This window comes from Dermacentor albipictus, chromosome 1 (assembly GCF_038994185.2).
Source record: "Dermacentor albipictus isolate Rhodes 1998 colony chromosome 1, USDA_Dalb.pri_finalv2, whole genome shotgun sequence".
In the NCBI taxonomy this organism is placed as follows: Eukaryota; Metazoa; Arthropoda; class Arachnida; order Ixodida; family Ixodidae; genus Dermacentor; species Dermacentor albipictus.
Genome location: NC_091821.1, coordinates 369,871,492 through 369,887,649, shown reverse-complemented (window position 1 = coordinate 369,887,649; position 16,158 = coordinate 369,871,492). Strand labels below are relative to the sequence as shown.

The following is a 16,158-nucleotide window of genomic DNA, read 5'->3' as shown; positions in this document are numbered from 1 at the left end:
TGCTTCATTCGCAAACGGTTATCGAACGTGCGACATTGTCTTCAGATGCATGCCCTCCCGCCACCTACCCCCTCCAACAACTCTATCACCGCAGTGACTTAAGTGTGGGGTGCAGCACCACCATGCTCTAGCTGCGCCACCGAAATGATCTCATAAAGCGCTAGTGAAGTTCGCCTCCTCACCAGATGTTTGCAACCTTCTCTCAGTCACGTATTTCTACTTTGTTTTGTATGGATATCTTTGCTGTTGGGTCTCTGTAACGTTGCTAACGAGAAACAGCTGCAGGATTACGAAGGGGGTGTTGGAAGCCTGGCCAACTGTCGGCAGTGCATTTAGAACACCATATTGAAATGACGACCCGAGTACTTCTCTACAAGAAACGAATGAATGTGCGTTGTAACTTACAGGTGGAGGCACCATCTGCTCATAAACAATAAGTTTATGAAGAAGCGAAAAAGCACGCTTGCTCTCAGCATACGAACACTCGTGTATCAAGGCAAAGGAATATTCATCGTACGTGTTCAAAAGATGACATTCGACGGAACAATGGCGATCAGTAAGTCTCTCTGTAGGAACCTATGAAATAAACAGAAAGAGCACCGACGCAAGCCCTATTTTGTAAGCGCCCCTAGACGCGTATTAATTATTCGAGCTTTCAAAAAGAATATCTTTTGTCGTTCCCAGTAAAATTAATGCGTTTTGACCGAGGCAAACGTAGCTTGCGCAACGGAAAAACGGCTGTATAGTTACGGGCAGTTTTCAATATTCGAAGAAGTAAAAAAAAAATGAATAACAGAAGTATGTAGAAGGAAAAGAGGGCGCAAAATTACAAAACAAGGCAGTCAAATGCCGGCGACAAAAGCCTCGCCGAGTGCCTCAAGCCATATGAGTAGCGCCGACACCATCTCGCAACGAATAACGCCACAGCGACGGAGGGAGAGTGCCCGTGAAAACTTAGCATTCGGAACGGACGCAAGGGAAAAATAAGGAGTCCGAGATCTGCCTCCTTCTCACTCTCGTGTCTTTTTCTTTTATGGATAGGTTACTACGTTCTCCAGTATTCTATTAAGCGCATTTGTCTTCTCTCGGCACGAAGCTTGCGAAACTATGAGAAAAGACAAGGCCTCTCTGGAAAACGGTGCTAAGAACGGGAATAATATAGACAAGAGAAAGAGAGAGAGAGAGCCGTGAGCCGTCGTTTGAGAAACGTATGAGCAAGCTAAGCCGGCGGTGAAGAATAATTCTTCGACCACTTCCAGAGCATGTGCCGTGTCGCGACTTCTCGCGCTTGTTCTCAGGCACATTTCCTTTTTTTCCTCTCCCCCCTTAATTCTCCTTACGCTACAGCGTCTTGCCAGCAACATAAGTTTCTCTTTTTCTACACAAGTCTTCTTCCTCCCTCTCCCCCCCCCTCTTTTTTTCTTTTCACTTTCTGCGAGCAGCGTTTATTTTTTTCTTTCTCTCGCCAACTCGGTGTTTCCCCCCCATACCGGGAGCCTTGCCATCTCTATATCCTCTTGCAGCCTTTAATTTCGGCAGTACGCCGAGTTGCCTCCGCCGCGTCGACTCCCGTCACAGTTTTACGCTTTGTTCTTCTCCCCTACCTGCGCACTCCTCAGAGCCACGCTCGGGTTAATTATTAATCCAGCAACCACGTACTGGAGCTCGGACCCCGCTGCGACGCCCGGCCATACACTGCCTCTTCCTTTTTTTTACACCCCAGCTCCAAGTCCAACGCCTCTGGCAGGGATTCTGCCGGTCCCTCTGTGAAGTGCCTAAAAAAAAACGCCACGCTCCTGTTCTGCCTCCACAGACTTTTTTTTTAGTTTCTTTTCTGTTACTTTTTTTATTCTTATTATGTTCCTGTCCTGTCTTTTTTATGATACTCCGAGCCATTTCTACATAGTTACTTGTTGTTTTATAATATTTATATCCTATGACGGAAAAAGACGGGGAAGTGGGGGGGGGGGGGGGGATGGCTCAGAGAACGGACGGAGAAAGAGCCTAATGCGGAACACAATGCCACCTGTGCGAACGTGTCGGAGAGGAACATGACACCTGCAGCAAGGTAATCGTTCTGCATTTTTACTTTCCATCTAATATCTTTATCTGCCTGAATTATTGTGTTTTCTATGCGCTTTTTTTATATGTACAACTATAACAAATAGGAGCATGAGCTGGGTGAGTGTGTACGAAAAAAAAAATGAGATGTACCTCACATTATATGTGAAGAAAGAAGGAAGCTGGGGAGAAAATATGACCCTATCTGTAAACATAGGAACTAAAATGCAGGAGAGTGTTGTCTTTATCGAAATGTTGATAAATAAACAGCACGATGACTTTCGCTGTGCTGGTCAAGCTTTTAGGCCTAAAGTGAAATGATCATAGTTCATATAGTTATCGAGATAGAGCGTGAATATACGGCATGCCATCTCGTCGAATGTCTGTATGTCGTGTGGCTGCGGCATGGTGGCGGTGTGGCCTCAGTATTCTTGCTTACCACGCAACTTTTCCTTTTTGAAGCGATGTATTGAAGCTGTGTGGTGATAACTAGACTTTAAAGTGGATTATCCTTTCCGGCTTTATTTTCTCACTAGTTTCAGAAAGAGGTATCAGAAAGAGAAAAACATTTATAAAGTAGACAATAAGTTAAGAACTCCTGATTATTTTACTTAAGAAATGAAGAGCTAGCTATACCGTCATCGTGGGTTAGCATTAGCTTTCCTGTTTACCGAAAAACAACAACAACAACAACAACAACAACAACAACAAGACATACAGTAAATAAATTTGAGCAATCTGAGTCGCAAGCTTTTTGGTCACCCTTGAATAATCAAAAGTGTATGACGACACCATTTCTGAAGCTTGCGTCCAGTTTACGCACTCGTCTGCGGCTTGGTGCGCAGGGATCACAACGGCCGCGACGATGAAAATCAGTTGCTTCGAAATCTCGCTTCTCCGCAGGAATATATAATTTTATGCTTCACACTATGAAAGAAATGCTGATGGAAAAAACAAAAACATCAAGTTTGTGCGCCAATCTGCTCTTGAAAACACGAAACCCGGCCGAAAAGCATTGAAACAAGCGTATTTACCGCTATTGCTTGCAATTATGTCGAAAGAAATTTGGCCCAATCAGCGTGCCAGATCCTCTCCCTTTAAAGCATACCGACACGATTTAGAACTCGGATATAAACAAAATGCCTTGCCATCTTTCCTCTTACGTGTCATGCTGTTTACCTTGGGTTTTATGTTACTCAAGCGAAAACCTGAAAGAGTCTGGCGTTTATCTGCGCACTTCAACTCAATGAAAAAAAAAAATCTAAGAGGCGAATTTAGGGAATGCCTACGTTCGCGGGTGACCTGGTTCGCCTGCACTGTCCCCAGGTCCTTCTGTGCCGCTCTCTTTAGCGTCCACAGAGTTCGTTGAGAATTGCAATATATATAAAAAAAACATTTCGCATTCCCAAACAACCCTCCATTTCGTAAGGAGCAGCCCTCCTGTGCAGTCGTTGCAACGGCGACTCCAGCGAAATTTTTCAATGGTATTGCAAGCAAAAGACCAGCGTCGTGGTGCTTATGCGCTAAACCGGCGCTTCGATGACGCTGCCCATACTTGCACACAACTGAGGTCAGTGCCAGAAAATGAAAGAAAGGGTGCGCTCGCCCTTTGCAAGATTCAAGAAAGGAAACGAGCGTTCACCTCGGGTTCACGACAACGGTTTTCTAACTTGACAAGAAGTAGGGAAAAGGTTTTCCCAGGACGGCGGACCCGGGGAGAAGGGTGACCCGCCTCGTTTCCCCCTCAAATTCTTTTCATTGCTCGGACGCTTAAAGCCTCGGCCCGTGTGCGCCGTCTTGTCAGGCGTATTACGCAACGTATAACGTCTTACAAGTGTTCTGAAGACTCGGGGCCAGATGAAAAAAAGAAAGAAAAGGAAAGTAAAAAGCGATTATCCAGAACATCACAACCCCAAACCCCCTCTTTGAAGGAACTACCGTCCTTTTATCAAAAGGAGGCGAAATACGTGCGAGGACCTCACCGACGGCAGTTTTTCGTCTTGCATGAATGGCGTCTGAGGACGCGGTCAAGCCCCCCCAGCCATTGTCGTCGAAGGAAGCTCGTGAGACGCTCACATGGGTGGAGCAAAAGGGTGAAGAGGACGGAGAGACCGACGGGAATCTCGCAGGGGGTTACCGACCTTACAGCGCGGGGTTTTGCAGGAAAAGCGGGCAAAAAAGCGTCCGGGAAAGCTTACGGCCTCCCAGGTCGCGAGCGTCCAAATGCAAGGGTTGCCCTCCGGCTCTGCGGATCACGCGACGCCTGGACACAAAGGAATGGTCCCTGTGTACTCTTGGTGGGCCGCTTCTTGCGAGGCCAAGGAAATGAGAAGAATGAGACCGTTGTTCGCGCTGACAGGCAGAAAGGTGGCGCGGGGGGGAGGGGCGGCAACGGACGGGAGCTCGTCGGCGGGGTCTGCGGGAGAAAATATGAAAGAGTGAAGAGAACCGCTTTGTTGAAGAAAGGAAAGAGAGCTTCCCTGTTTTCCTGCGGCATCCTTACAGGATGAACATTATTTTCGCTTGGTTCGAACGCGTAGTCATCCTGGTTCCAGCTCGCCGAAGGAATTTTAAATCGGCGGTAATGTACATCGGAACGTGTCATACCGACGTATGCGACGTGCTGCAGTAAGGTTAAGGGTGGTAATTTCCTGCAAGTACGCTCGATGAAATAAACGGAAAGCGAAGGCACCCTGGTGAACACCCAGATGTAAACGAAACAACAAAGGCAAGAACAAAAGCCGAAAACGGGAGAACTTTCGTCCAACGGGTGAAGCATCGGCAGTCCTAGCAAGTTCGACTCTGGTGAACCACTGCTTGGGATCTTTCCCATTACATTTCTCGGTTTCAGATTAGTTTAGGAGGCACCGTCGAGAAGATACATATTGTATGATGACTTAGTATAGCACGTAATAACATTTAAAGACTCGATGGATTGTTGACCCAAACAAGCGATCATGAAGAGGTCCTGCAACGTTTTTGTAATGTCACTATTTGTGTAACGTTTATTTTCGGCACGTCGAATAGCTGAAGCAACCAAAACTATAATAATTATAGCATTAAAATGTGCGTTATCAAATTAAGAAAACCCAAAACACAAAATGAGGGCTACCCTAAACCCGATGTTCTAAGGTTCTCAATAACCCACTCGACTACCTCACTAACGCAACATAGCATGGCTAATAGCACCGGTCAAACTCTGTAGCACAAATGAAGTTAGTTTGCCATGGTTTTCAAGCCTCTACAACTTGATCGTGCTCTTAGCATCGTTAGAAAGTTTTTCGCGCGGTCCTGTCATACAGCCACGCGCTTCAGAAAAAACGCACCGCCGCGCAGCAGCCATCGCTTCTTGTTTGACAGTGTTTAACAGCTGTGTCATCGGTGACCGAGTCTAGTGATCTCACAATCTCGAGACAAGCAACAAGAAATGCGGGAGCAACAAAATTGCGGAGGCAACAGCAATGAAGCGAAAGTACATGTAAATGTCACTATACAAAGCCATTATCACTTTGACTGACCCACTTTAAAGAAGGAACGAGTGGCGGTCGTGTGGAGCAGTAGTGTAGCAGTTATTTGTATGCGCCGGTATTCCGATGCCTGTTCCGCATAAGTGCGAAGCCCAAACAAACATTTGCTTGCGATCTCCGCTGCGTCGACATGCCGCCGATACCAGTCGCTTGGGTGGACGGATGAAGAGAAATATGTACAACTATATCTGCAGGCTTGGAGTGACGCCTGACACCGGAAAGATGCCGAGAGCGAGTGGGGCTGTACTAATCCAGGTACAACCAAATTAGGAAGGCCCATTAAGCTTCAACAAGGAGACTCCCTCACCAGAACAGGAATTGGCCTCCCTGGTGCAGTATTCGGCTACTACATCCCAAATTATTTCTTGCTATTCACTGCGTGCTTGGAAGAAGTATCCAAGCTATTAAACTGGGAAGGCTTAGGAGCAAGGATCGACGGCGAATATCTCAGCAGCTTTCGGTTTGCCGATGACGTTGTTCTATTCAGCAACAATGCAGACGAGTTACAACAAATGATTGTGGACCATAACAGAAAGAGTGTAAGAGTTGGGTGTAAGATTGATATGCAGAAGACAAAGATAATGATGAACAGCCGGGCAAGAGAACAAGAGTTCAAGATCGCCCGTCAGCCTCTAGAATCTGTGAAGGAATACGTATACCTTGGCCAATAATCCAGGGAAACCATGATCATGAGAAGGAAATTCATAGAAGAATAAAAATGGCTTGGATCACATACGGCAGACATTGTCAGCTCCTGATGGAAGCTTACCACTATCATTGAAAAGGAAGGTGCACAATCAGTGCATTTTACCAGTGCTGACATATGGGGCAGAGACTTGGAGACTGACAAAGACGCTTGAAAACAAGTTAAGGAACGTGCAAAGAGCGATAGAACGAATGTTGCTAGGCATAACGTTAAGAGACAGAAAGAGAGTGGTTTGGATCAAAGAGCAAACGGGTATAAACGATATTCTAATCGACATCAAGAGGAAAAAATGGAGCTGGGCAGGTCATGTAATGCGCTGGTTAGATAACCGTTGGGCCACAAGGGTTACAGAATGGGTACCAAGAGAAGGGAAACGCAGTCGAGGACGGCGGAAGACTAGGTGGGGCGATGAAATTAGGAAATCCGCGGGCAATTGTTGGGATCGGTTGGCGCAGGACATGGGTAATTGGAGATCGCAGGCACAGGCCTTCGTCCTGCAGCGGATATAAAACAGGATGATGATGATGATGATGATGATGATGACGACGACGATGACGATGATGATGATGAAGGAAAACAGCAGTTACAGAGCATGGCTTTCTGTGTGCTGATGCATAGAGATGGTGGCTCTTGGATGAGTTTGGAATGGAGAACTCTGATGCATATTTGAAAAAAAAAAAACAAGAGAGAAAAGAGTGACTGTCAAGTGAATCGGTGGGAAGCGCCTCTTGCATGGAGTTCAGTAAAACTGATCTTGCGTCGTTTGTTTGGTTATATAGAGCATGGCTAATAATTGTCTAAGGCACGTTTTGGTCACTTCTACACAGTATTTGTGATAGCACACGAACACGAACGACACGTTATGTTCTTATCCAAGGATCATAGTCTCTTTCTGTTGTGTTGCCTGCGACGCACGCATTCAAATGCTGCAGCATTGGGACAGTGCCTTTAAAGCATTTTTCTCAACCACGTTTCCGGTCCCCCGCAAGCGCAGAAACAAGACACAGCATAAAAAAGAAGACGAATTTGAATGTCGTGGGAGGCGTCATCCTGGCTTGTTTTCCTCCTGACAAAGGCAAGCCTCTTTGGCAAACCTTTGGCGTTAGTCATGGTACTTCCAACCACCTCGTCTAAAAAGTGTAGCACATCAAATCTATTCACGCATTTACATCGTGCATTCTTCCGCGCCTTCTTATTTGCCAATTATCACCGCTGCGTGTTCGTTTTCATTGTTCTCTAGAAGTAGTCTTCACCGGTGCAACATCTAACATACATGTTGGAATGTGAGAAGCACCTGCCGTGGTTGCCCAGTGGCTATGGTGTTGGGCTGCTGAGCACGAGGTCGCGGGATCAAATCCCGGCAACGGTGGCCACATTTCGATGGGGGCGAAATGCGAAAACACCCGTGTACTTAGATTTAGGTGCACGTTAAAGAACCCCAAGTGGTCGAAATTTCCAGAGTCCTCCACTACGGCGTGCCTCATAATAAAAAAGTGGTTTTGGCACGTAAAACCCCATAATTTTTTTTTATCCCAGAATCGAAGGTTTCGTTAAGCGGTGAAATAAATGCCAAGCTACTGATTTTATTCTGCACAGTGTTTTGCATCATAGCAATTATCTGCCTGCCAGTAAAGACCGCAAGACGCGGAGACCCAGACCATGAGGTCCACGTAACAGCGTGTTCTATTTCCGGGATTGTTCCCCTTTGCTATGACACTCTATCCAGGGTCGGCGCGCCGACTATACGCCGTTTTTTCATGGGCGCCACCATATTGCTACGCAGTGGCGCCATCTATGGGCAGTCGGCATGCTGGCTTGGGCGAGCGCTCCATTTTGTATGGCAGGTATACGTTCGGCAATAGTTTCTGGAGTTTGTTTTCGCGCTCGCGCAGTCTATTTAGCGTCACGTGCCTCTTCTACGTGCTAAACGATTCGGCGAGACGTACTGGCGTGTTTTAAGTCTGTATGGCCAGAGTTTCTGCTGACATTGAGGCGGACGGAGCACGCAGCGCGATGTGTGCGCGCATATATTTGAGCCTACAATCAGCCTCGGAGATCAATTGTATATTCCTGAATGTTGCATTCACTAATGTGACCTTATTGTGGTGTTATCTTCTAGCTCTAAGCTGTGGTTTAGGATAAATGAAACATACGTGACAATCGTAACATGGTGGATACTGTTCTGCTACGATAGGAGCTGTGCTGTATACATTTACAACCGTTCAAACTGCTCGCTGCAGGTTACATTGCGTGACTACTCGGTTCGATGGATGAGGTTTCCGCCCTTGAATAAAATAGTTTTGGCTAGTAATAGCAGCATACCTTACAGTCTGAATTAACCTTGTCCAGCAAAGCGACCATTTACGAACTGCGCGAGCGTCCTAAGCAGTGGTAGGTGCTGGATTACAGATACCTTTGTTTTATATAGCGCATGGTCCAAGCATACGATATCAGCGGTTATGTATCTGTAAACGTTGTGCGGCGTGACTATGCGAGGCCATATTGCGGCGTTAGCCCGTTTTCTCTTGCTTCTTCGAGAAAGAGGATGATAACCAAAATATTTTTCGGTTGTGTTCGTTCTGTTCTCTGCGACGCACTCACACGTATTATGAAAATTTTTTCCTCAAAAATACCAATAGCATTCTTTTTATGCGATCCCTCTCATATATTATGGCTGTATACAGGCCAAAAAGGCAATGCCGAAGCATACAGCTTATACATGCATCGTGCTGGTTCACCAACCGCAGTGATCGCTGCGTTGAGCCGCGCCATCGGCCTCATGCATGAAGGCTAGGCATATAGTGCGTAGGCATATAGTAATTTCAAGCCTACTAGACTTGAAATGCGTGAGAACGATGCCGGTGTATCACAAATATTTGATAGCGCCTGCCGCTTAGATGTTTCGTGGTTTCCTTAGGTTGGCCGTGCACGAGCATGCGCTCTTATCTTTTATGTTTTACTCTCTACGCCAAGCGATCAAGCAGTGAGCTGATTTACCATTTAATGCTGGTAATACAGAGACACTGGGTTTTTTTCTTGAAATAAAACTAATATAAGCAAAATAGTTCACAACACATACACACATCGCGGCTGATAAAGCGCGTCACATTTTTTGCGTCCCCAAGACATATTTCCGCCTACTGTAGTTACCCATGCACTGAAAGGCTTCCCTGACGGCCTTATATGAACGGACATGGCGTAAATTTCACAAAGCACGATCTAAAACGTTCCGAAATCGTTCCGCAGCACGCGACAGCAATACTTTCAAGCAGCGCCGCGCCGGATCGCCCAAGCCAGAGAGGAGGAAAGGCTCGCCGCGCGCCCTTTCCTCCTCGCCCGATGAAAAGGCGGACCGATTCTGGAGAAAGTGCAACAGCAGACTGCACTTTTCTCGGCGAAAGAACGACCCAAGCAGATGCGTGATACTTGAAGACAGGCGCCAGTTAGCTCAGTGGCTTGTAACGTACAGGTAGGTACACGTCGTGGGCCGCAAGTACAAAAATGGAATCATGCGTTTTAGTTTCGATTGAACAAGAACGAAGCATGTCAATTTTATGAGAAAATGGGATTATACCTCTGTTCACTCAATGTTTTTTTCGTCTATCAATCACGAATATTAAATTACTGAACTTCATTGGGGTTGCAGCGAGCTTTGGGACCTGATGTTCCTGCTAGAATATACAATTGTAGAAATGGAGGAAAGACGTAGCTTTTCGCGGCTGTATACGATATCCACTGTAAGCGACAACGCTGCGAATACTCTGGGTACGATGACCGTAGGTCGTTTGAAGTTGAAAGTCATCAAAGTGGTGCATGTATGAGGGTGAATCTGAAAGCCTTGCTCCTATTTTTCATTAGGAAAAATAAGGTACATACAGCTAATTACAAGAATAGCGTGCGATTCTACGTACCTTACATTATTTTCTCCACATAGTCCCCACACCGTGGTTCAGACATTCGTCCCATCGCAGCTCTATATTTGAGAAATGTTGTCGTCAGTCAGCGACGCACGCGACCTCCCAGAACGTTATTTGTCATGAAAGTTTTCACGGATTTTGCGAACTCACAACGCCACCACTTCACACTTCTCAAAGCGAGACACCTTTCCCCACACGTGGGCTGCTTTTCCCGGTGGATTTCGATGGGCGTTCATCACATACTCCATAGATAACGAATCACACTTCGTTGCTAGTACGCCGTATAGACGTGTGAAGCACAGCCGCCATCTTCAACAACTGACAGCAGCGCCTTGCCGCGGAGCGACCGGCAGATAAAGCCGGGCCGGCCCAAGAAAGGTCCCCCGCTGGGAATGGATATGTTCACTTTACATTTAGAGCCGTAATTTGGCCAAGAAAAAATAGGGGCAAAGACTTTCTGATGCTTCCTCGTATATCTCTCGTAATGTTACTTCACTGAAAAACACAGAAAAATGAAACGAACGAGCGTAGAGTAAAAGCAGAAAATAGCAACGCATCCCATCTTCTGAAACATTGCCCTTAGGCATGATCCGAGAACATGCATTCAGTGTTGCACGTCATCTTTGAGTTGTTCCTCAGCTCACGAGGGTTATCAACATGCGAAGCATGATGCTGGATGGGTAGTGTCGCAACACTGCGGATCGATTTTCATGTTCTTGCAACATTTCACTAGAAATACTGCAGTCGCAAACTCGGGGGAGGTGGTTTTGTGGCGCATTCTTTCTCATACTACCATCGCAAGTTCTAAAAGTATGTACTGTGCCTAATCTTACAATCCCACAGATGAAATACATCGGCATTCTATCCTTTCAGAGCCTTTATTCTTTTGCCCTTTGTCGTTGCGCCTCCGAATCTAGCCAAACAATGTTCTGCACGCGACGCGATAACTGTTAGTATACGTACCTAGCTTTTGTGCAGAAAACATTATTTCCCGCATATATTTTGGTGTTGACGTGAAAACATCTGGTGGTTGGTTATTCAGAAGGGTGGGGAAGGGGGGGGGGGGAGGAGCAGTGGTAAAAGCAAGGACAAAGTTAGGGCACATGAAGAACGCAACGCGTCTTATCTTTATGTGCCCTCGCTTTGCCCTAATCCCTAGCGTGATTTCTGGCAATTTGCGAAATCGCTCCTCAGAACTGTTTCTGCCTTAGGGCGCGTTTAACACATCAATCCGTCGCCAAGTACGATGCTGTCTCATGAGCAAAGGGCCCAGCTAACTCGGCTTCCCACCCCGTCAGCCGGCAGGCGTATCCTCTAGGAGATCGGATTCGCACCCACCAAGAACTTGGCTGAAAACACCCAAACCCCCAGAGAAATAGGGGAGAAGATCGTGGTCGCCCCTTTGCCGCGCAACGTTCACCCAGTTCACAATGCAGGTCGTCGCAAGGCAAGAGCATTGAATATACTGAAGCAAATACACAAGCACAAGATCGAAGCAAGCTTAGTGGACGCAGCTGCATACCGAGACGGCAATGCTTTTGCGGTTTCCGTCGTGGACACGCGGGGCAAAGTCAACTGTGCTTCCGTCAGGACGACGAAACCCGAGGTGGCCGAGCAAGTGTCCATTGCACTCGCTATGCAAGACGTTCGGAGAGAAAGGGGGTATAGCGATTCGAAAGTGGCCGTCAGGGAATTCCAGAAAGGCCGGGTAGCCCGGCAGGTAATTCAAATTCCGAAAGGCGCCAAACACGGCGACAACTCCATACAGTCCATCCTTTGGTTCTCTGCACACGTCGGGGCGATTGAGGGGGTTCCCCTGAACGTTCAACGAGTCTGCCCACGAGGCTGCGCGTGGCTTTACCAATCGCGCTGCCCTCGGATCAGGCGACTCTCTGCCCGGACACAGAGACGCTCCTATCACGTAGAATGAACTTACTAAATTCTTTTACTTAAAGAGAAGTGTTTTCCCGCCGCCTCACTTCAACCAAGCACTGCAGGCCGCAGGCGGTCACGCTCAGACTCTTGCAAACGAACTCCTACCCAAATCCGGCGTCCCTTAACAGCATATATCCCGACATTTATACCCATATACCGAACCCACAACCTTCGCAGGTTGTGAGTTCGGTTTCCACCTGCGGCAAGTTGTTTTTTCATCCACTTTAATTTCCATTAATTTATCGTTTCTTCATTTCATTTATTAAGCACATGTATATTTCCACTATGTTGTCCTTGGTGTCAGTGTTTGTCGGCTTCTTATGATATGAATATATATATATATATATATATATATATATATATATATATATATATATATATATATATATATATATATTTGTGTGTGTGTGTGTGTGTGTGTGTGTGTGTGTGTTAGATGACCACCGCAACTGCATTTCTTTCCTGCACATTTGTACATTATGAGCTGGAATACGGAAGGCCAGACTTCATCCTCTTCAGTTTTATGCCGGAACTGCGGACACGGGGCTGCCTAGGAAATTGTTTTCGCGTATTTGGGGTCTTGAAGTGCAAGAAATAATAAAAGAAAACAAGGCGTTTTTATGTTTATTCGTTGCTGATTTTTCAGCAGAATAGTGTTTTTTTTTTTCGTAAACAATTGTTGTCATCTGTGACCTCACAAGGTGCCGATGCGATAACTGCAAAGTGGCGTCGGTGTACACATTTCGGTTGTGTGTTCTCGCTTCCTTCTCTTCTCAGTATTTATTGCACTAATCAAAATGCCAGGATTGCAACCTATCAAGATAGCACCGCTTAACATTCTAATTTGTGACCTTTTCAGGCGAAGTATCAGGCAAACCGCAACAATGCTTGCCCACTTCCTGCTGCATAGCAGGGAATGGCCAAAAGCTGTTGAAGCACAGCGATGCAGAAACGTAGATAGATAAATGGCAACAAATAGCGATAATTGTAGTTCGAATTTTAACTTGCGCTTGTCCCACAGAATAGTGCCCCAAAATGAAGCAATTTAAGCAAAAGCATCGTAAGGCCCCGCAATACCCTTCATTCCCCACCCTACCGCAAATGATCTACCAAAACAGAGTGCATAAATCAGTAGAGTTGGAGTGCGCGCACAGCTCCGTGTTTTCCCAAGTCACAGGCAGTCCTCATCGCGACTTCCCGAACGCCGGCCGCACAGTGCAACCCGATACGGAGCAGCGAACGAGAAGGGAACAGAGGGAGCGAGCGGTGGTACAGCTGGGGGGCAAAAGGGTGACTGTGGGAACGCGGGGGAGGGCGCGGCCAGAGTGGACCAAATGGTGAAAAAGAGCGGTCAGTGAGCGGTATCGGATTTACAAATTGGCGAGCAGCCGGGCCGACAAGGAGCGAGACCCGCGTGCACAATGGCGCAGCCGCAGGCACGCCGCAACAACACGGCTAATAACAAATGGACACGGCCTCCCGCGGTCAGTCAGTCACTCAGTCATTCAAGTTAGTCAGTCAGCGGACGTGTTTGGGTGCTCGTGTCCCGTCGCCTACCAAAGGAGAAAAGGAAAATAACAGAACACCCGCTTTCGTGCTACGTCGTGTCCCAAGAGCCGTGCAGCGTTGATGAAATTGCAAAGCGTGCCGAGGGAGTCACCGGAGCTAGCAGGAAAGTGGTGCACCTTAAGACAGCGCTTGCAGCCCATCTCAAGCTTGCTAAAAGCAAGCGCATTGTTTCAGTGTCGTGCTGGTCATCTTCAACAGTCATGTGCTGTTGAGAGCGGTAAGCCTGTAGCCTTTGCCTGGTCTACTTTTTTCTGAAGTGGAGACGACGCAGGCAAGATTGTTTTCCGCACAGGGCTTTAGTAAAGTTGCGCGCTCTCGTTTCGACCGGCTGACGCTAGCTATAGTTTCCACAGTACTGCACGTTTTTTATCGGGGCACCACGGTCTCCCTCTTTCTACGGCCTCTATACCTAAGAGGAGCTGCGCTGCGCACCGCATCCACGATCTTTCAAAGGGCCCGGGACCCAGATGTCACGCAAGGGAAAGCGCGAACAAAAAGGACAGCGAACGTAACGGAGCGGAGAAAGGGTTCGGGGTGGGGGGAGGGGGGTGCCTGCTCGAGGGAAGTGCGCCATTGTTGGGCCACCGAACGTTGGGCCGAGGCGAGCCTCCATCCACCCTTGCCTCCCTCTTGGACACAAGGAATTGAACAGCTAGCCGACCGTGTCCGAAAGGGGTCGCGCGGTGCGGCCACCGACGAGGATCCCCATTTCCTGCTGCGCGGCTCCCTCTTGAGCAAGCATCAGCACTGCGCCACACGGCGGGAGCGTTTGCATTCCCGCGATCTGATATCGGCCGCCGGGCGACTGGGGCTGTGAAAGGGTCACTCATCGTGGAGAATGCTGGAGGAGGCTGTATGTGAGATGGAAGCAAGGGTGCCCGCCTGGATTGTATCCTCTCTACGCTCTGTTTTCTTGCTGGACACGAAGAGATTGCTAAGTGTGGGAGATCTTTTGCCAGCAATAGGAGAGGGGAGATTAGGAGGGGCGAGAAGAGCCTGACTTCTCGATGACAGCCGAGGAAAGGGGTGTGAAAGGACGAGGTTATTAGTGTGCGCCGTGTAAGTTGGTGGTGGCGTCGATATACTTTTACGTGTGCGATGTAACATGTGTATAACAGCAGTCACGGTGACGCGGCGACATCGCGATATTACGCATATAGAAAAAATTGACAGTTCCGCCAGAAAGGCTGAATTGCAATAGCAAATTAGCAGATAGCGGCACCAAGTAAGGATAGTAGTTTTACCGGCCGCATAAACTTGTAAACATTCGCTTGCTAACTAAATTAACAATGATAGTATGTGTAAGTGTGACTCAACGAAGACGTAGAAAGAAACAGACACACGGAGACAACGCTGTCTTTGTGTGTATGCATCTTTCTACGTCATTGTTCAGTCGCGCTTACACATTCTATCATGGATTCAAACCAACTAGTCTGTCAATGTGTTTTAACTAAAATAAACAGCACGGTGTCACGCGCGCACATGTAAACATGAACGCACATCGCTCTATAGGACAGCGGAAACTGTCTGTGAAAACGCTGGAGTTAGGAATCGCAGCAGCAGCTATGAGCCAATTTTCCTCCGCGCATCTGTCGCTTCATCGCGTACGAAACGTAGAAAGCACAGCGCGTACGATGCAACCGGCACTATTTGCTCTCTGCAAACATTGCAGATCGCTCTGAAGATCAGGCCCACTCGGACGCGCATTTTGGCTACGTCGCAGACCGCTTTGCCGCTTTCAAGACACGAGCGCCGGGAACGCGTCCCTACAGCGTCCGCCAAAGGCGTCTACTGCGGCGTCCGTGACCCGCGTGACCAACGCCGTAGCAGACGCCGCGGTCGCCTTCGCTCTGTAAGGAGCAGCGGGCGCGGAGGACATCGAGGCACCCTAGCAGCCGCAAGAGAAGAGCGCCCCTCCTCCCTCGCATGAGTACCCTGCCTAGCGCGCCACAGGATAAGGCACGCATCCTGGCCGCGTTCCTCTTTCGCGCATGCGATATTGAACCGCGTTCGCCGGCTCACCTTCACACGCTTTCACTCATACAGAACCTTACGGCGACGGCGACACCAGAAATGCGGCTGGAGTGTCCGTAGAAGTGCTTTCGCAATGAAACATCTTTGGCAATATTAGAGCGCAGCCTTTACGGCGCCGCGAACGCACGCGAACCACTGCTCGCGCGTTCATCGTCGTCTTCTACCACAGCTGGCTCCTATAGGCGCCACTCGTCGTCACTGCGCGAACGCGCCCGTGCCACTGCTCACGCCTTCGTCGTCGTCTTATTTCGCAGCTGGCTCCGATGCCGCTAAGCATGCTAGCGTTGCCATACTGCCCCTCCCTCTGCGAAGGCACTGACGGGACTGAACCACTGTCAGTGGGTGCGGCGATTTCGATCTCAAATTCTTCGCCTCAATATATCGCGAAAGGACAACACGTATAGCTGTG

The 16,158-nt window shown here is 48.0% G+C and overlaps 1 long non-coding RNA gene across 1 annotated transcript in view; it reads right to left on the bottom strand.

Moving 5' to 3' along the window:
* Nucleotides 1-15,876, bottom strand: part of LOC135904126 (uncharacterized) — a 65,460-nt gene extending 49,584 nt beyond the window's left edge. Inside the window, exon 1 of the long non-coding RNA XR_010565017.1 lies at nucleotides 15,738-15,876. This is a non-coding gene — a long non-coding RNA (uncharacterized lncRNA). The remainder of the gene's footprint in view (nucleotides 1-15,737) is intronic.
* Nucleotides 15,877-16,158: the final 282 nt, after the last annotated feature.